We start from the raw sequence: 19,036 nt of genomic DNA, 5'->3' as shown, positions 1-19,036 counted from the left end.
TAAAATAAGTAGTATATCTTTCGGAAATATTCCACGTTTACCGCCAAGGATCCATAAACTACCCTGTCGTAATCGGAGCTTAAAAAAATTAAAGAATCTTCGCAATAAATTTCATAAGCTTTATAAATGTTCTGGTAATTTGTAGCACAGAGTAATGTATGAGAAATACTTGTCTGAGTTTAACTGTCTAAAAATTTTCTTTATAAAAATTGTTTACTCGGGTTTGAAATGAATATTAAATCTAATCCCAAGGCTTTTTGGAGTTTTGTAAATTCAAAACGTTCTTCGTCAGTTATTCCGTCCATAGTGTCTTACAATGGCATGAGTGCAAGCACCGCTAATGAAAGGGCAAATCTGTTTGCTGAATTTTTTTAAGTCTAATTTTGTTAATAATTATGTTCAGAGTGATACTTCTAGTGCTGAGCAATTAGCTTCTTCGCTTGATTTTGGCTCCCTAGTTTTAACTGAAGAAGATATTTTCGCAGCTATAAAAGACCTAAAATGCTCCAAGCAATTAGATGCTCATAATATCTCTGCTTTTTTCTCAAACAATGTACGACATATATAGTGTATCCGCTACTTTTGTTGTTTAGTTTGTCTCTTAGGTCAGGTTATTCTTTAGAGGAATGGAAAGTGACTTCTGTTACTCCATTTTTTAAGATTGGGAGTAAGAATCCGGTTTCAAACTATCGTCCTATCTCTAAACTTACTAATATTGCTAAATTATTTGAAATAATCATTAGCTCTAATCCCTATATTTCGTATACCCAACATGGTTTTATACCGGGCAGATCTGCGGTCACTAATCTAACTGTTTTCTCTAATTTTTGTATTTCAGCCTTTGTGGAGGGCTTTCAGGTCGATACAATCTATACTGATTTGTCAAAAGTTTTTGATAGAGTGTCCCACGACTTATTAATTAAAAACTTAAAAATTTTGGCTTTCATTCTACTTTCTTGTCATGGGTAAAATCATATCTAATAGATAGAATTAACTATGTTGTTGATGACGTAAAATCATTTTCATATAGAGCTACCTCTGGGGTTCCTCAAGGTAGTATCTTTGGTCCTCAATTTTTTGTTATTTTCGTCAACTATTGCTCAGAGTATTTTTCCATGTGTGAACATCTACTTTATGCCGATGATTTAAAAATTAAAAAAAAAAAAATAACAAGCTTTTCTGATATTCAAATTATGCAAAATGAGGTTAACAAATTCCAGGAATGGTGTGATCGAAATATGCTAATGATCAATATCGAAAAATGCTGCTCGGTCACCTTCAACAAAATTAAATTGCCACTCATATCTTCGTACTCTATTTCTGGCTCTGTCCTCAGTTCTAGTTACAAAATCAAAGACCTTGGGGTTGTTTTTGACTCGAATTTCACGTTCACCCTGCAGTCAAAAGCCGAAGTAGTCAGCAAACATTCTAGTTCATTGACTAGAATTTTGTGGGGTTATTCATACTAGTCAGCTTTTGAATAGTTTTTGTGGTGTTATTCATACTAGTTGGTGCATGAGTAGTTAGTTAATTGTGGCATTCATCATACTAGTCAGTTTTATAATGGTTTATTGACCATAACTTTGTGATGTTATTCATACTAGTTAGTATTTGAATAATTTACTTGACTAGAGGTTCGTCTGTCGGACTCGAAGAAATGCGTGAATGCTTTCTGTAGCCAATTTGTAATGCATACTTCAATTGACAATGCTAGATATCGTCCAAATCAACGGGCACATAAATACAAGCATGACGAGTCGACCTTCACCGTCACCTCAACAGAGGTTAAAGACGCCATTGAAAAGGCCAAGCCTTCCATATCAATAGTCCCAAACGGAAAACCTATGCCGATGCCAAAACACCATGGCCATGACGGCATCAGATGCCTAGCACGATTTTTCTACTTGTCGTTAAAAGCCTTTGCTATTCCAGAATAAGAGAGAATGGCAAAGATAAACCCACTACCAAAGACCAGAAACCCATCCAGTATCTACCGCTATTAATCCTTTAGTCAGTAACGAAAACGTTTAAAGCCGTTATGATTCCCTCAATTAAATGAAATTTTTTGGTTATCCAGCCATCAGCATGACTTCCTTAAAGTTTATATCACTACCACCGTTCTGAACTCCATTAACACTCATAATAGGACGGTGCTAGTGCAGCTTCGCCTGTTTTGACACAGTCAACCATGACTGGTTCGTTCCTTCTCCGATAGATAGATAATTTATTGAGGATTGCACTGCGACTATAGGTCTATTGTGCCTTCACCTCCTTCACAGCACCTTATTCAAACCGACTTCCTTGAACCCTAGCAGTTCTCTTGGCTTCAGGGATTTAATGTGGGAATATTCTGGCCTGCGTCTTGAGATTACGTCACATTCCAGGAGGATATGGTCCGCCGTCTCTACTGATCGATCACAAAATCGGCATGTGTTGTTCCGCTACTTTTTAGTTTTTATATATATGTACGTAATTTTATCAAAATTTATTCCAAAGTATAATGTATTGAAGTGATCAATTTTAAAGTTATATTTGAATATATATACATTAGACGGGGTCGATTTATTAACCGATATCGCGCCATCGATTTTTCGATAGGATTTGGGCTCAGAAAAAAAAGGATACCCAAAAAATTATTTTCGAGCCTGAAAAAAAGGGGGAAAGAGTCAATAATTTTTTTTTTTTTTAACTGGTATCGCCAACGTTTTTACAACAGTTTTTTGAAAAACAATTTTTTGGGTTTTGGGGGAGTGTTTTGGTACAAAAATATAATGCTGGCGGAAAGACTGACTAGTATGTTAATTTGTATGACCCTGATGGGTATGCTGACTAGTATGACATCTAGTACGATGTTGGTGTATATAATGACTAGTTTGTCAATTGGTATGATGCTGATGCAGGGACTGGCAATTGATATTTCGTAGGACATCACCGTGTTAAAAATACCAGTTGCTAATATGGAAAAATTACATAACTCATACTAGTTGGCATTTCTGGCAAACTAGTATTCTTCTAGTATACAACTAGTTGGTTTGACTGCAGAGTATTGATCACTTGAATTATATTATACCTAAAGCATATTCCTCTCTAGCTTTCATTAGACGAAATAGTTCAGAATTTAAGGATCCTTATACTAAAAAATTGCTGTTTAGTACATTTGTAAGGTCCAAATTGGAATATGCTTCTATAATCTGGAATCCGTTTTGTGAAGTGCATTCCAATAGATTTGAACGTATACAAAAAAAGTTTCTAAAATTTGCATTATCCAGTATTAGGTTTAATATGGCTATTCCATCTTATGTTCCGCGGAGCAGACTGACTTGAGTCTGCATACTCTTGCCAGTAGGCGATTGATATCTGGCTTAGTTTTTTATTCGTGATGTTCTCAATGGGACTATTGATTGCCCGTTTTTATTGCGTTGTATTAAACTCAATGTTCCAGCTAGAAACTTACGACATCATGATTTATTTGCTATTGGCCTCTGCAAAACCAAGTATGCTCAAAATGAACCAATTATCAGACTGCTATCGGAATTTAATTTGTTATGTAGAGAAATAAATTTAGATATATTTGTAAATCGCAATGAATTTAAAGAAAAACCTTGTATGTACTATTTTTAATATAATTAATAACCTATGTACAACCATAGACTTAATAAATAAATCTAAAATAATATTTTTGCTTAATTTTAACCTAAAAATCTTGTAATAACTTTCTTTTATGTACATTGTTGTTGTGATAAAATTACTTGTTTGTGATAAAAATTACTAAATAAATTCAGATATGCTCCTGAAGGAGCTAAGGTGCTTAGCGAAACGTCGAGCCGTAAGAGTGGAGTTTAATTTAATTTCGCACTAAGCAAATAATGGTCAAAAAGCCTATTTCTACTGCCAAAGAAAATAACGTTTGGTATTTTAACAAAAAGAAATATGCGAGAGCAATGAAACAGCGGTGTAAATGTATAAGTAAAACCGGCAAAACAGCCATGCCCAAATCACTAACGACGAGAGAGATAGATTATTTAAACAATTTTGGAGTATGGATATAAAACAAAAACGAATTTATGTAAATACCTTGATATAAAGTACACCACCGGTTAGACTTTTAAACCGTGAAGAGAACGGACAACCAAAAAGATGTCGAACTTTAAAATATTACCTAAAAACAAATAATAAAAATATGCGGATGTACATAACTTTTTTTTTTAAATACGCTGTATATTGGTAGACATGCAATGCTGAATTGGGTAAAGCGGCCTGTTACCGGTAACAAAAATTCAAATACAATACCTATGACAATTTTTGCAAATCAACGAAAATGTTTAAATTATTTTTTGAATTCTTCGCCAGTCATGGAGTCGCACTATTGTCGTGCAGCAACACAAAAAAAATATCTTCTACCCGAAAGGCATTCAAAACGAATGATTTAAAATTTTTATGTAAAAGATTGGTGTCCAAAACATGGAATAAAGCCGCTCTCGATTTCGGTATTTTATAAAGAATTTCAAATAAAAAATTATATATTATTTTCGCCCAAAAGAGATCAATGCGAGATTTGTGCGCGTCATTCTATGGATAACATTTCGCATGACGAATACGCTGTTCACCAGGAAAAAAAGAAGCCAGAAATGAAAAGCAAAAGGAGCAAGCCGAAGAGCGTATCGTGCTAAGCGTAGATCTGCAAGCAGTTTTAAGGGCGCCTAAATCGGAAGTAAGCAGCCTATACTATCGTACATAATTGCAAGTGCACAACTTAAAATAAAAATAAATGTAAGGCGCGATAACCTCCGAAGGGATCTCAGGCCGAGCTTCTCTTCCAATTTGCGTCGTGCTCCTCTTGATTTTTCCTACAAATTGGCCGGACGGAACCTACATGTTTTATGCCGACTCCGAACGGCATCTGCAAGGCAGATGAGTTTTCACTGAGAGGTTTTCATGGCAGAAATACACTCGGAGCGCTTGCCAAACACTGCCGAGGGTCGACCCCGCTTAGAAAAGTTTTCTTCTAATTCGAAAAACCTTATTTCTAAAATTTTAATGTTGCTTTGCTCGGGGTGTGAACCCAGGGCATTCGGTGTGGTAGGCGGAGCACGCTTCCATCACACCACGGTGGCCGCCAACTTAGTTTTCTATAATTTGATAAACCATAAAGGCTATTGCTTTATTTGGAATGAGGTTGAAGGTGGCTTGTGTGCAGAAGAATTAGCAAGCATTTGGGTGTATTTTGTTGAACAAAAAATTCTTCCTTACCTCAGTGAAACTGAAATCTCTGAATTTTAGAAACTGGACACACGCAAATGGAGGCTGACAGCGTTCACTCGCTCATCGAACGTTTGTTGAAGCATAGGACTATAGACGTACCTGAATAATATATTGCTATTTGTAAAAATGCTCGAAAAAACCCAGAACCATATTAAGTTGAATATTTGGATCAAACTTTTTTCAAAACAGTTAGAGACCTTCAATTCGTGAAAAGCATTCCTCCTGGCCGGGAAAGAGGGGATGCCAAAGTCACTGATATTTTTGCCATAAGATATACAGCGGAAAAGGAAATTTTTTACAAATTGGGATTCCACATTCATGGCAACATCATCCTCAAAGAACAAATAAAGCTATTTCGCCGTTAGATTGGTCTGATTTCCCACAACCTCACAGTGAGAGAAAAAAAATTACATTATGACGATTTGCAATATTTAAGAATGACCTTGCCAAAAGATCACCACAAATTTTATGACGAATTACCTCACGAGTAATATATATTTAGGAAGTAGGTGCTACAGATTTCATATTTTATTTTATATAAGCAGCAATGACTGCAAACTTGATATCATGTGATAAAAACCTAAGAAATAAATTTTGTATAATTAAATTTAAGTCACAGCAACGAAGTAAGACTGCATACAAAGCAAATCTTTTTATTTTAAATAAATATTAATTGCTCTCGGCATTAAAAACACAAATTAAGTCATATTATTTAAATCAAATAGAAAATTGTTAGTAATATTTTCTTATAGAAAAGGTGCTAATGACATGCACAAATCAAAATTAACAACAGAAAGGGTGCTAAATGACGAAAATTCTTCTAAATCAAAGATGGATTTTTTTTTATTTACTGTACATGTGTGTAACAACCAAGCATATAAAATTCCCCTAAACAAAATTTGCAAAATGTAATGCAAATTTCTTAATGCAGTTTTTGTCTCTCCTGTTAAATTTCAAAAAGTGCAGTAGACGCTTTTGCAACCTGAGCTAGCGATATTCTGCTTAAATAACTGCCCAGCAAAAACTGGCATAAGCGGTTGTAAGCAATAAGGAATATTGTTTTTTCATTTCTAATAGTTGAACTTTAGAACAAGGTAAATAAGGAATATCATACGTTTTTTTGTCATGCTTTATTTCAGGCTTATTTGTAGCGCAAATATCGCTATGATATAAATAAAACTTAGCTATAGCCGAAAAATTTTTGTAATATTTTTAAGGAAACTGGATTTTCTTTTTATTTGAAAATTACAACGCCGACAAAATTAGTTGCAATAAGTAAGTCTACTTTTCATCGTTTCAAAAATCAACTAAAGACGTAAATTGTATATTTCCTGCTATTTTAGGGCATCTATTTCCGGTTTTTGGTATCTATATATTAATACGTTAACAAAATTTCCATACAATCAATTGACAGGCGGTTTCGCATAGTTAGCATAGGTAAAATCATATAAAAGTTATATGAATCGATTCGTATGGATCAGCCGCAGTGCATAGGCCTATTTTTGTAAACAAATTTTACTCTACTTGTTTATAATTGATAGAAAAAGTTTTTTGTAAATTCGAAAAAACTCTGCAAATAACGAAATTGCCATCTACAGGACCCATTAGGATAGTGCTCTAAGACACAAACCTATATATTATTTACCCAACCCCGCTTAATTCGAAAAAGCTGCATTGTCGTGTTGCTCAAATGTTTTACCTACATACATATTCGTACGCGCCAAACGGTGAGAGAACTATTGCCGCACTCATTTTTAGTTCGAATAAAATATTGTTTGCCCATTGTTGCCACTTACCTATATTGGTCTGTACCAAAATCCTTAAAACATTGTTCCAAAATAATTGTTATTGCACAAAAAAACTTTAAAGAGAAGTAATAATTTAACCGGCCCATTGTTTTTGACAATTTTTGCTTACACGTAAATGCATAGGTCTTTATTTAACAAATTCTTTGTTTTTTATTTTAGTTGCTTTCAAAAAAATATGTAATCACAAATAACGAGTTAACTTTTGTTCAAACTCACTAAATTTATTTATTTATAACAATTAATTCCAAATTTGGCCAAAAATGTTTTTTGCATTTCAAGATTTTATGCTCATTTTAGATATAGCACGTCTTATTAATTGTATATTAAACGAAAAAAACCAAACAAAAACCTTTTCGATTTTAGGTCGACATATTGCATAGGCCTTATATTACTCTACCATCTATATATTAGTACGCTAACAAAATTTCCATACAATCAATTGACAGGCGGTTCGCATAGTTAGCATATGTAAAATCATATAAAAGTTATATGAATCGATTCGTATGGATCAGCCGCAGTGCATAGGCCTAATTTTGTAAAAAAAAATTTTACTCTATTTGTTTATAACTAATACAAAAGTTTTTTTGTAAATTCGAAAAATCTCTGCAAATATCGAAATTGCCATCTGTAGGACCCATTATGTTAGTGCCCTAAGACGCAAACCTATATATTATTTACCTAACCCCGCTGAATTCGAAATTCCAAAAGCTGCATTGTCGTGTTGCTCAAATGTTTCACCTACATACATATTCGTACGCGCCAAACGGTGAAAGAACTACTGCCTCACTCGCTAACAAAACTTCCATACAATGAATTGACAGGCTGTTTCGCATAGTTAGCTTACGTAAAATCATATAAAAGGTATAAGAATCTATTCATATGGATCAGCCGCTGTACATAGGCCTATTTTTGTAAACAAATGTTACTCTATTTGTTTATAATTAATAGAAAAAGTTTTTTGTAAATTCGAAAAATCTCTGCAAATTTCGAAAATACCAATTATGTTAGTGCTCTAAGACACAAACCTACATATTATTTACCTAACCCCGCTGAATTCGAAATTCCAAAAGCTGCATTATTGTGTTGCTCAAAGCTGCATTGTCGTGTTGAATATGTATGTAATATTCGTACGCGCCAAACGGTGAGAGAACTACTGCCTCACTCATTTTCAGTTCGAATAAAATATTGTTTGCCCATTGTAGCCACTTACCTATATTGGTATGTACCAAAATCCTTAAAACATTATTCCAAAATAATTGATAGTGCACAAAAAACTCTAACGAGAAGTAATAATTTAACCGGCCCATTTTTTTGTATAAATTTTTCTTACACGTAACTGCATAGGTCTTTATTTAATAGATTCTTTGTTTTTTATTTTAGTTGCTTTCAAAAAAGCAAGAGATCACAAATAATGAGTTAAATTTTGTTCAAACTCACTAAATTTTGCATTTCCAGATTTTATGCTCATTTTAGATATAACACGTCTTATACTGAACAAAAATAAATAAATTTGCTGCACAGATTTAACATTAAAATTTTTATATCGTCTTTTATGCTAATTTATTTTGATATTTCTTATTTTATTTTATTATATTATCTTTTATTTCAACTTAGTTTATTATTGTTTAAATACAACTTGATTGCATCGGAAAATTTCACGTTTTATATTAAACGAAAAAAACGACACAACAACATTTTCGATTTTAGGTGGAAATATTGCATAGGCCGTATATTACTCTTCAATCTATATATTAATACGCTAACAAAATTTCCATACAATCAAATGACAGGTTGTTTCGCATAGTTAGCATACATAAAATCATATAAAATTATATGAATCGATTCATATGGATCTGCCGCTGTGCATAAGCCTATTTTTGTAAACAAATGTTACTCTATTTGTTAATAATTAATAGAAAAAGTTTTTTGTAAATTCGAAAAATCTCTGCAAATATCGAAATTGCCATCTACAAGACCCATTATGTTAGTACTCTAAGACACAAACCTATATATTATTTACCTAACCACGCTGAATTCGAAATTCTAAAAGCTGCATTGTCGTGTTGCTCAAATGTTTCACCTACATACATATTCGTACGCGCCAAACGGTGAGAGAACTATTGCCGCACTCATTTTTAGTTCGAATAAAATATTGTTTGCCCATTGTTGCCACTTACCTATATTGGTCTGTATCAAAATACTTAAAACATTGTTCCAAAATAATTGTTATTGCACAAAAAAACTTTAAAGAGAAGTATTGATTTAACCGGCCCATTGTTTTGGACCAATTTTACTTACACGTAAATGCATAGGTCTTTATTTAACAAATTCTTTGTTTTTTATTTTAGGTGCTTTCAAAAAAAATGAAATCACAAATAATGAATTAACTTTTGTTCAAACTCACTAAATTTTGCATTTCCAGATTTTATGCTCATTTTAGATATAGCACGTCTTATACTGAACAAAAAATAAATAAATATGCTACAATGACATAACATTAAAATTTTTATATTGTCTTTTATGCTAACTTATTTTGATATTTCTTATTTTATTTTATTATATTATCTTTTATTTCAACTTAGTTTATTTTTATTTAAATGCAACTTGATTGCACCGGAAAATTTCACGTTGTATATTAAACGAAAAAACGACCCAAAAACGTTTTCGATTTTAGGTCGGAATATTGCATAGGCCGTATATTACTATCTATATATTAGTATATTAACAAAATTTCCACACAATCAATTTCCAGGCTGTTTCGCATACTTAGCATACGTAAAATCATATAAAAGTGATATGAATCAATTCGTATGGATCACCCGCAGTGCATAGGCCTATTTTTGTTAATAAATATTACTCTATTTGTTTATAATTAATAGAAAAAGTTCTTTGCAAATTCGAACAATCTCTCCAAATATAGTAATTTGATTTCGTGCACAAAAGCGCACCATCTGTAGGACCAATTATGTAAGTGTTCTTATTTTAAAATTCAAAGACGCAAACTTGTTATGTAACCCCGCTCAATTCGAAATTCGGAAAGCTGCGTAGCCGTGTTGCTCAAATGTGTCACCTATATATAAACATGATTTCATTTCCATCGTTGGCACTTACCTATAGGGGCTGTTCTAAAATCCTAAAAAAATTGTTCCGAAATAATTTGTAGCCTACAAAAAAAGCTTAAATAGAATTAATTTATGGCCGGCCAATTTTTTGTGGAAAATTTCATTTACACTAAATACATAGGTCTGTATTTAACAGATTCTTTGTTTTTTATTTTAGTTGCTTCCAAAAAAAACATGAACTCATAAACAATTAGTAAACCTTTGTTGAAACTAACTAAATTTGTTTATAACAATTAATGGCAAATTTGCCCGAAAATGTTTTTGCATTTGCAGATTTAATCCTCACTTTAGATAAAGTACGTCTTATACTGAACAAAAAAATAAATGAATTTGCTCCAAAAATATAACATTAAATTTTTTATATTGTCTTTTATGCTAATTTATTTGATTTTATTATATATTCTTTTATTTCAACTTAGTTTATTGTTATTTAAATGAAACTTGACTGAACCGGAAAATTTCACATTGTATATTAAACGAAAAAAAAAACGTCCCAGAAATTGGTTTTAGGTCAAAACGGCAACCGGCATCATAGCGGCTTTTTCGGCTTTCAAAACTATAAATGCTCGCAGCTGCCACTTGCCTGAAATTTTTGTGCCAAAAAAACAAAACCCAATATACCCTACTATATTTATTATTAGGCTCACTTTGTTGGATTATATGCCCGTTATATCGGATGCTTAGATCCTATAACCCTAATTTGTTTATGTGGCTTAAAGTTATGAAATAAATTGTATTTTAAGAAATATGTTTTCGTGAATAATTTGTTTATTTTGCTTTGTTATATCTTGGTATTATATCGTTCACAGACGATATTTGCATACTTACATATTACATATGTATTTATATAAAATTAAACTCGGTAAAGCGCCAATTGCATACCTAACGGATGGTGTGAAATAGGCTAAATTCCTTTAGCACATTTCTTCGTTTTTAACCAAAAGTTCGTGTTTTTTGAATTACGACACTATTCAAGTAAATGCGCGATATATGTAAATGTAGTTTATATGGGTGATATAGGCCTACTGGGGAACCAAGCACCCAAAACTAACTTTGGTAGCGCGCCAACGGCCTACCTCCAGGGTGATGCGGAAAAAGCAAATTTTCAATTCAATTCAAGTTTAATTCATTAATGTACAACGCAAAAATTATTACAATTTCATTGTTCTTAAAGCTAACAGAGTATTTAGTTAATTTAATTTAATATATAACTTGTGATCAATCTTTTTCTTCGTTGTTCCCCTCTTCCTCGGGTTGTGACTTCATCACGACCAGCAGGTATTCGGTAAAATGAAAGCTGAACTGTCGTTCAGCGCGGACGTGTTTTTGTTTGCAATTGTACACCTGTGATTTTGCAAATAGTTTTTGTTTCGGTTTTTTGTCTACATGTGTTCTAATGAGATAGTGACTCTTAAAATCTTATATAGAGGTATATGATAATTATTAATGGGATAGGGATTATATAAATTTAATAACTGGTAATTGGAAAATTAATTAAATACTCCCAACCAACAATGCCCTGTTTGTGTGCGTATAAGGTTGAGAGAACGCATTCGAAAGTGCAGTGTGCCAAGTGCAATGAACTCTACCACCTAGAATGTGTTAAAATCCGCCCAGATGATCTTGATTATCTACTCAAGAGCCGTCAAGATTTCATTTGTAGTGGCTGTGTTAATGCTCGTCGAAATTCTCTCCGCTCACCACCACTCACCCCCCATTTGGATGATTCTAACTTTAATAGTGCTGCCGTTGCGGTTGTTCCTACTAACACCAACAACATTTCTGCTCAACCATCAATAGGCCATGCCGCCATTAATAGAGATGCTATTGATGAAATTGCCGCTCTTAAAGACGAAAACAACAAACTTGTTGCCGTCATTAATTCTCTTCGCGCCGACATTAACTCACTTACTGTCCAATCAGAATCGATTATTGCTGAAGTTCGCTCCATGCATAGTAAGCTTTGCATTGATGACTTACGTTTAGCTGTCTCCTCGCTATGCAAAGAAATAGAGGTAATTCGCAAATGCAAAAATTGTTCTTGTACCAATGTACTCCCACATGCCAACACATCTATTAGTGCTACAAATTCTCTTGGCACGACTGATGCCACTGCCAGTGATTTGTCTATATCAGCCGTACCTACGCACATATCATCATCTAAGAGTGATAAACACGCTCTCGCCTCTTTAGATGTCAATGCTACTGATACAACATCAACTATTTCTCGCCATCGTTGCTCACCTCGCCTATTAGCCCTCTTTCATATGCTGTCGTTGCCGCTGCCACGGACTCTGTTAATATCTCTGCTGCGACTGTCTCAACTGTCGCTTTACCTGTGAACTCTACTGAATTAGCTGCATCTAGCCCTCATAGCGACGCAGCTAGCGTCAATAATAGCTGTTCCCCACAGTGGACTAATGTACGTAAAAACAAGCACAATAACCGGAAAAATTTTCCGGTTAATACTGGGAATAACCCATCTGCAATGGTGAAAACTACGCTTTCAACTAATATTCGCCAATCGTCCAATTCTTTGTCTGCCGCGGTTGATAATGTTTCTGATGCATCTCTAAATCCAAAATCCGCCCTTAATGGCAGGCCGAAAAATCGCATGGGTACCATTGGCGTGATAATTGGTGAGAACTCCAATACTGAACTTGCGGTAGTACCTGCGAAGAAATGGATCCATCTCTCATCCTTTAAGCCGTCAGTCTCTGCTTATTCCTTAACTGCTTATGTAGCTAATAACGCTAAAATTGACGCCAGTCAAATTGCCTGTTTCCGTTTGATCAAAAAGGATGCCGAAATTGACAAGCTCAGGAAAATTAACTTTAAACTTGGAGTCCCGCCCTCCCTTTTGAACAACGTTCTAAATCCAGTGCTTTGGCCGGCTGACGTTAGAGTCAAAGCCTTTCGCAATCTTCGAAGATCAGTTCCGGTAACCGAGGAGGTTTAGCAATTAACTGACGATCACGTTCATGAGAACTTAATGATTTATTTTCAAAATATGGGTGGTATGCGCTCTAAGGCAGCAGCAGTCCATACCTACAGTTCGAGCTTGGATTTTGATGTTTTTGTTTTAATCGAAACCTGGCTTAATCCATACTTTTATGATTATGAATTTTTTGACCCTAAATTATTCAACGTTTTTTCGCAAGGACCGGGATGCTGATAAATCAGGCCGTTCTTTTGGAGGCGATATACTAATTGCTGTGCATCGTAGCTTGAGATCCTTTGAAATTTTTTATTTATTTTATTTTATTTATTTATTAAACATTTCTTAATGCATATTTTAAATAAATTACAATATTGAAAGAGCACATTCTATTACTCTATAGCATAAGAAAGGTACATGGCATTTTTTATATTAAATTTTTAAAATAGTATTAAATACCAGTTCACATATTAAAATTCTTTTTCAGTGTGGGGTGTATAGTTTTTAATAATACTATAGAATAAACTCATAATAATTCAGATAATTAGTTAAGATTACGATAGAGAAACAATTGATAATTCGTTAATTAGTTAAGGTTCCGATAGAGAAACAGTTGATATAGTGAAAAAAGTTACATATGACTTACAACAACGTCCTCAGCAAGGCTTCTAGATCGTAGTGGCTAAAACTAATCAGATACATTTTTATTTATTTTTAAATAATCCTGATACTATCCTGGATCAAATGTGTATATGCATCAACGGTTCGTTAACCTACGGATCGTTATATATTATTGGATCGTATATACCCCCTGGCCGTACGTCTGATATTTATAAAGCACATACTGATAACATTGTAAATATTGTGCAAAGTAAGTTAGCGGGAAATCACCTATGCGTTCTTGGCGACTTCAATCTTCCCAATGTAGCATGGTGTGGAAGCTACTCTAGACTTGTTTTAATACCAACTAATATTACTTCGGCGACTGAATCTTATTGTATCGGCAATATCTTAAGTCTTGATCTTATTCAAATTAATAGTTTTACTAACAAGCTTAATAGAATTCTTGATCTCGCCTTCGTTAGTACAAATATCAATACAACAATATCCGAATGTTCTTTTCCTGTTTCATCTGCTGATCGACATCATGTTCCGTTGTGTCTGAAGGTCGAATTTTACGAGTTTGGTGCGTTTAAATTAGACAACAAAATATCCTTTAAGTTTCAGTCCTGCGACTTCCAAAAACTTAATGCCTGTTTCCTAAACACTTGTTGGGACGCTCTGTTTTCTGGGCGGGATATTAATGGTTGTTACACTATTTTTACGTCACATACCTTGGGTATTTGCTCGAAGAATATTCCAATTATTAAAAAGAGGACTTATAAACTTCCCTGGTATACTCATGGTCTGAAAAGGCTAAAGAATCAGCGAAATTAGTGGCACAAAAAATTCCTGAAATCCAAGGATCAAAACCATTTTGGACTTTATACCCAACTATCTAAGAAGTTTAACTGCCCTAACAAATTTCTGTATAATAAATATATAACTTGGGGTTGAATCAAACATTAAGTCTAATCCCAAAAATTTCTGGCATTTTATCAAATCTAAAAAAAAATAGTGGTGGGGTGCCTGCTGCTGTTTGCCTGGGCGATAAGCTTGCTACCTCCCCCATAGACATTGTAAACTTATTTGCCAATTTTTTTCAATCCAACTTCACAGTTGATGAGGTTGTTTTACCAAACTATGTTTGTCATTCTGACCATGAATCAGCCTTGAATTTCAGCGACCTTAGGCTTACCACAATCGACGTTATTAACGGTATCAATAGTCTGATAAACTCTACTCAGACTGATCGCGATGGTCTTAGTACCGCTCTCCTCAAAAACTGTCCTGCTATTGTAGCCCCACTATTGGCCATGTTTAACCAATCTCTAAGTTCTGGTGTCTTTACAGATGCCTGGGAACTTGCATACATTTCCCCAATTTTCAAAAATGGTAAAAAGAATGATGATTCTAACTATAGGCCAATATCTAAACTATCTATCATTTCTAAACTTTTCGAGGGAATTGTTAAGGATAAAATGTATTTTGCCGCTAAAAATTTTTTACTACCAAACCAGCATGGCTTTGTTGGAAGAAGGTCTACCGTCACAAACTTAGCCTTGTTTAGTGAATATTGCATTGATGCGTTCTCTTGAAGCCATCAAGTCGATTGCATTTATACCGACTTCTCTAAAGCTTTTGACAAGGTATCTCAAAATATGCTACTACGTAAACTCGCTTCCCTCGGTTTTCACTCTGTATTTCTCAAGTAGTTGTATTCCTACCTAAGTAACAGACGCTGCATGGTCCCTATTGAGGGTGCATCTTCCAACTCTTTTACTGCCACCTCTGGGGTACCCCAAGGGAGCACCTTAGGTCCTCTTCTTTTCATTTTATTCATCAATGATATAGGAAATTGTTTTGTGTCATCGGAGTTCTTACTTTACGCTGATGACTTAAAAGTTTTCTCCAGTATTAAAAATAGTGATGACCCTCAGCGTCTGCAAGAAGACTTAGATAGATTAGCAATTTGGTGCCGTAATTCGTGTCTATCTCTCAATCTCAAAAAGTGCTTTCATGTCACATTTTCCAAAATTCGCCATGTTTTACCAACGATATATACGATCTTGGGTACTCCCCTTCACTTTCTTGATGAGATTAAAGATTTAGGGGTCATCTTTGACTCCTCGTTCTCTTTCAATAACCATATTAACTATGTAATTTCAAGCGCGTATGCTTCCTTAGGTTTCGTGAGGCGTAATAGCACCAACTTCTCAGATCCCTATACCCTGAATTTGCTATACTCATCGTTTGTTCGCTCCAAACTGGAATATGCTGCATTTATTTGGAGACCTTATCACAAGTTTGCAATCGACAGGATTTTGCGATTACAAAAGATATTCCTAAAATTTTGCCTAAGATCCTTACATTTCTCAGACCCAGTCCCTTCTTATCATTCCCGCTTGCTGCTAATTAACTTGAAACCATTAGAGCTCAGAAGGTCAACCCTTTCCTTGTCTTTCATTTTCGGAGTTGTTAATGGAGATATTGATTGCTCCTCTTTACTGCACGCGATTCATTTTCTTATTCCAACGAGGTCTCTTCGTTCTCATAACCCCTTTTACATTAAACATAAGTCTACTAACTATGCGATAAATGCTCCATTGTCGCGCTCTCTACGTGAACTTAATGAGATCTCGAATTCTATTATGCTTGATTTTTCTTATCCAAAGTCAATTTTTCTTAATTTACTTAACTCTGTTTTGTAGCTAGGCTTAGTTATTCGTTTTAGTCAGTAAGAACCATTGTTGTTTTTGACTTTTCGAAAAAATAAATAAATAAATAAATAAAATATGGCCCGGAAAAAATTGGTACCCTTTCAATTTTCATTCAGTTGGCTGGCCACTGGTACTGCTCCCTCCGTGTGCACCCGCTCTGATGTCGCTTTATTTCGCCGAAGTTTTTTTATTTATTTTTTATTTATGTCTGCTGAAGATGCTTTTGTACACTCTTTTCTGACCATATTTATAGCAAATGCCATTTGTGGAATCTCCTAATCCCATGTGCGGTAGTCGCTCAGGAAGGTGCTAACCCTTTTTCGCCGAGCTGTTTCCCATTGTCGGTGAGGAAGGTTTTCGGACAAACGAATCGGTATGTGACTCCTTTCTTGTAGAGTTTGAGCACGCTTGCCGTTGTTGCTTGGTGCACCGGGATTAACGCCACCCACTTGTAGAATTTTTAAATCATGGTGAGGAGGTATGTCCTTCTATGTTTGGGACGCGGTAGTGGTTACACGAAGTCGGCGGTCGCTATTTCCCATAGCCGCGGATATGCTGCTTTTTATTGTGTAATATATATCTGGTTCGTTTTTCTGTAACGGGCAGTCGATAAATGCTTTAACGTGGATACCTGTTAATAAAACTCCACTCCACGATGTCAAGCACGGATCTACTGCATAATAAATGGCCGAACTATCGGCTCCATTCTTCCTCAGTCTTCCCTAGACACTTCTTAGTCGAATCGTATGGTACCAATTTGCTTGTAATCGGGCGAATCAATTAGCTCCGGCCGTTTTATGGTTAATGGCATCCGGTTTTTGGTCAACTCCACCCCGGATTATAATACGTCTTTCTCTGTAAAGAAGTAATTCGCTGTAACATGTTCTGACTTTCGCAAAAGAATCAGATACATGATACAATCCCACAATTTTAATACAAGTATTAGGGGCACGTGAGCAACCCATCCCGAGCACCAGGAATCCTGAACAGAAAGTAGGGATGTGATACAACCTATGTAAGGACTTATGATCCAAAACGCACCTTCACTGTGAACTAACTATCGATGTAATCTATCAGTGCAAATGTCTTTCTTGAATAACTACTTAAATGTTCCTTAATGTGAAAGCGATATATAATTCCTTGTGAATAAAACTATCTGTAGTCTTGGCAACAGACAGTGATGCTCGAAAGTACTTACGACACAAGCACTCACAGGATAAATCAATGTTCCATAAAGTGAAAGCGTCATATAATTCCTTGTGAATAAAACTATCGAATACTGCGAATATCAGACAGTGATGCTGACAAGTACTTAAGACACAAAAACTCACAAGATACATTTTCATTAATCATGTTACTAAACCACTTGCACATAAAGATACATCTCATTAGTCACAGGTACTACGTTCGCCTAGTTGTACGCCCGTTCGCCGTGAATAACTACCAATGTAATCTATAAGTCCAAAATGCACTCAAGATACATCTCATCATTTACAGGTACTAGAGCGTAAACCTGACCATATACTTGGTCCAACGAAGTTTCCAAAAAATTTCAAAAAAGAAGCGTGGGCACTGACCAACCCATAAAATTATCCATAATTTTCCACAACGAGGGACCATGTTGCAACTGAACGACCAGCTAAAGGTTCATAGTTCAGTTATATATGCAACATTCGACCTTTATTCTCATCATTATTTGCTACATTTATACAACTCTAATAAACTCGCATTGTATAATCTTCCTCTTTATTCATAAGAATATCCGCCATTTTTCTTCCTTTTATATGCGGTCTTTTTAATCAACTTTGTACAATTCTGGTATGTAACCAACCATATCTTTGACCTTCCGCAGAAGTGCCTTTGAATTACTTGTGCACAGATAAGCACGTATTTGGGGAGTTTACTCCATGCCAGAAGTACCAAGAGTAAACTTTTTGCCCACCGAAGAAGACCGCATTACTCCGTAGAGAATACCTTATTTTCTGATTCAGTGACTGAAGCGACCGCATTATTCCCAACAGAATACATTATTGTCAACTCCAACGAAGAAGCGACTGCATAACTTCATTCAGCATGATTTATTTTCAATTTCCACAGAGGCAATCCTTTGCATTCAAGGTCACCCTCCCAGAATTACGATATGAAACCACAACCCCCGCGATGCTCCCACAAGGGGCCATCCCAAGACAGGAAGGTGAGACCTGAATATAACGCATATATTCAGATCACAGCTGGCTTTTCCTGCTCCCATGGTAGCACTTTTTGTAAGGACCATGCCTAGGGTCCCGCAGATGGTACAGAGTGTCCATAACTGCTCCCTTTCGAGTAACGCCACTCAAGGATGTGTTAGCCTTATCGTCACTAATAAGATGACGTACATTTGTTACGGTTTTAGGGTGCGCTGATAGGTTTGGAGTGTGAAGATCCAATGATCAACACAAACCCATTTAACCAACAGGACAATATTTTGCAATTGTCAGAGAGGTCTATCCCTCCTTTTCGTCACTAATACGATGACGGCAATTTGTTACAGAGGTGCACTGCTGACTTGGAGTATGAAGAACCGAAGATCAACATAAAGCAATT

At 35.0% G+C, this 19,036-nt stretch overlaps 1 protein-coding gene across 1 annotated transcript in view; it reads left to right on the top strand.

Annotated features, from left to right (window-relative positions):
- LOC137235482 (calcium-dependent secretion activator-like) overlaps window positions 1-19,036 on the top strand; it is a 3,515,579-nt gene that overhangs the window by 336,704 nt on the left and 3,159,839 nt on the right. The window lies entirely within an intron of this gene.

Source organism: Eurosta solidaginis, chromosome X, assembly GCF_040869045.1.
Source record: "Eurosta solidaginis isolate ZX-2024a chromosome X, ASM4086904v1, whole genome shotgun sequence".
NCBI classification, from domain to species: domain Eukaryota; kingdom Metazoa; phylum Arthropoda; class Insecta; order Diptera; family Tephritidae; genus Eurosta; species Eurosta solidaginis.
Note: the sequence above shows the minus strand (reverse complement) of the source record. Positions and strands in the feature narration are given on the sequence as shown.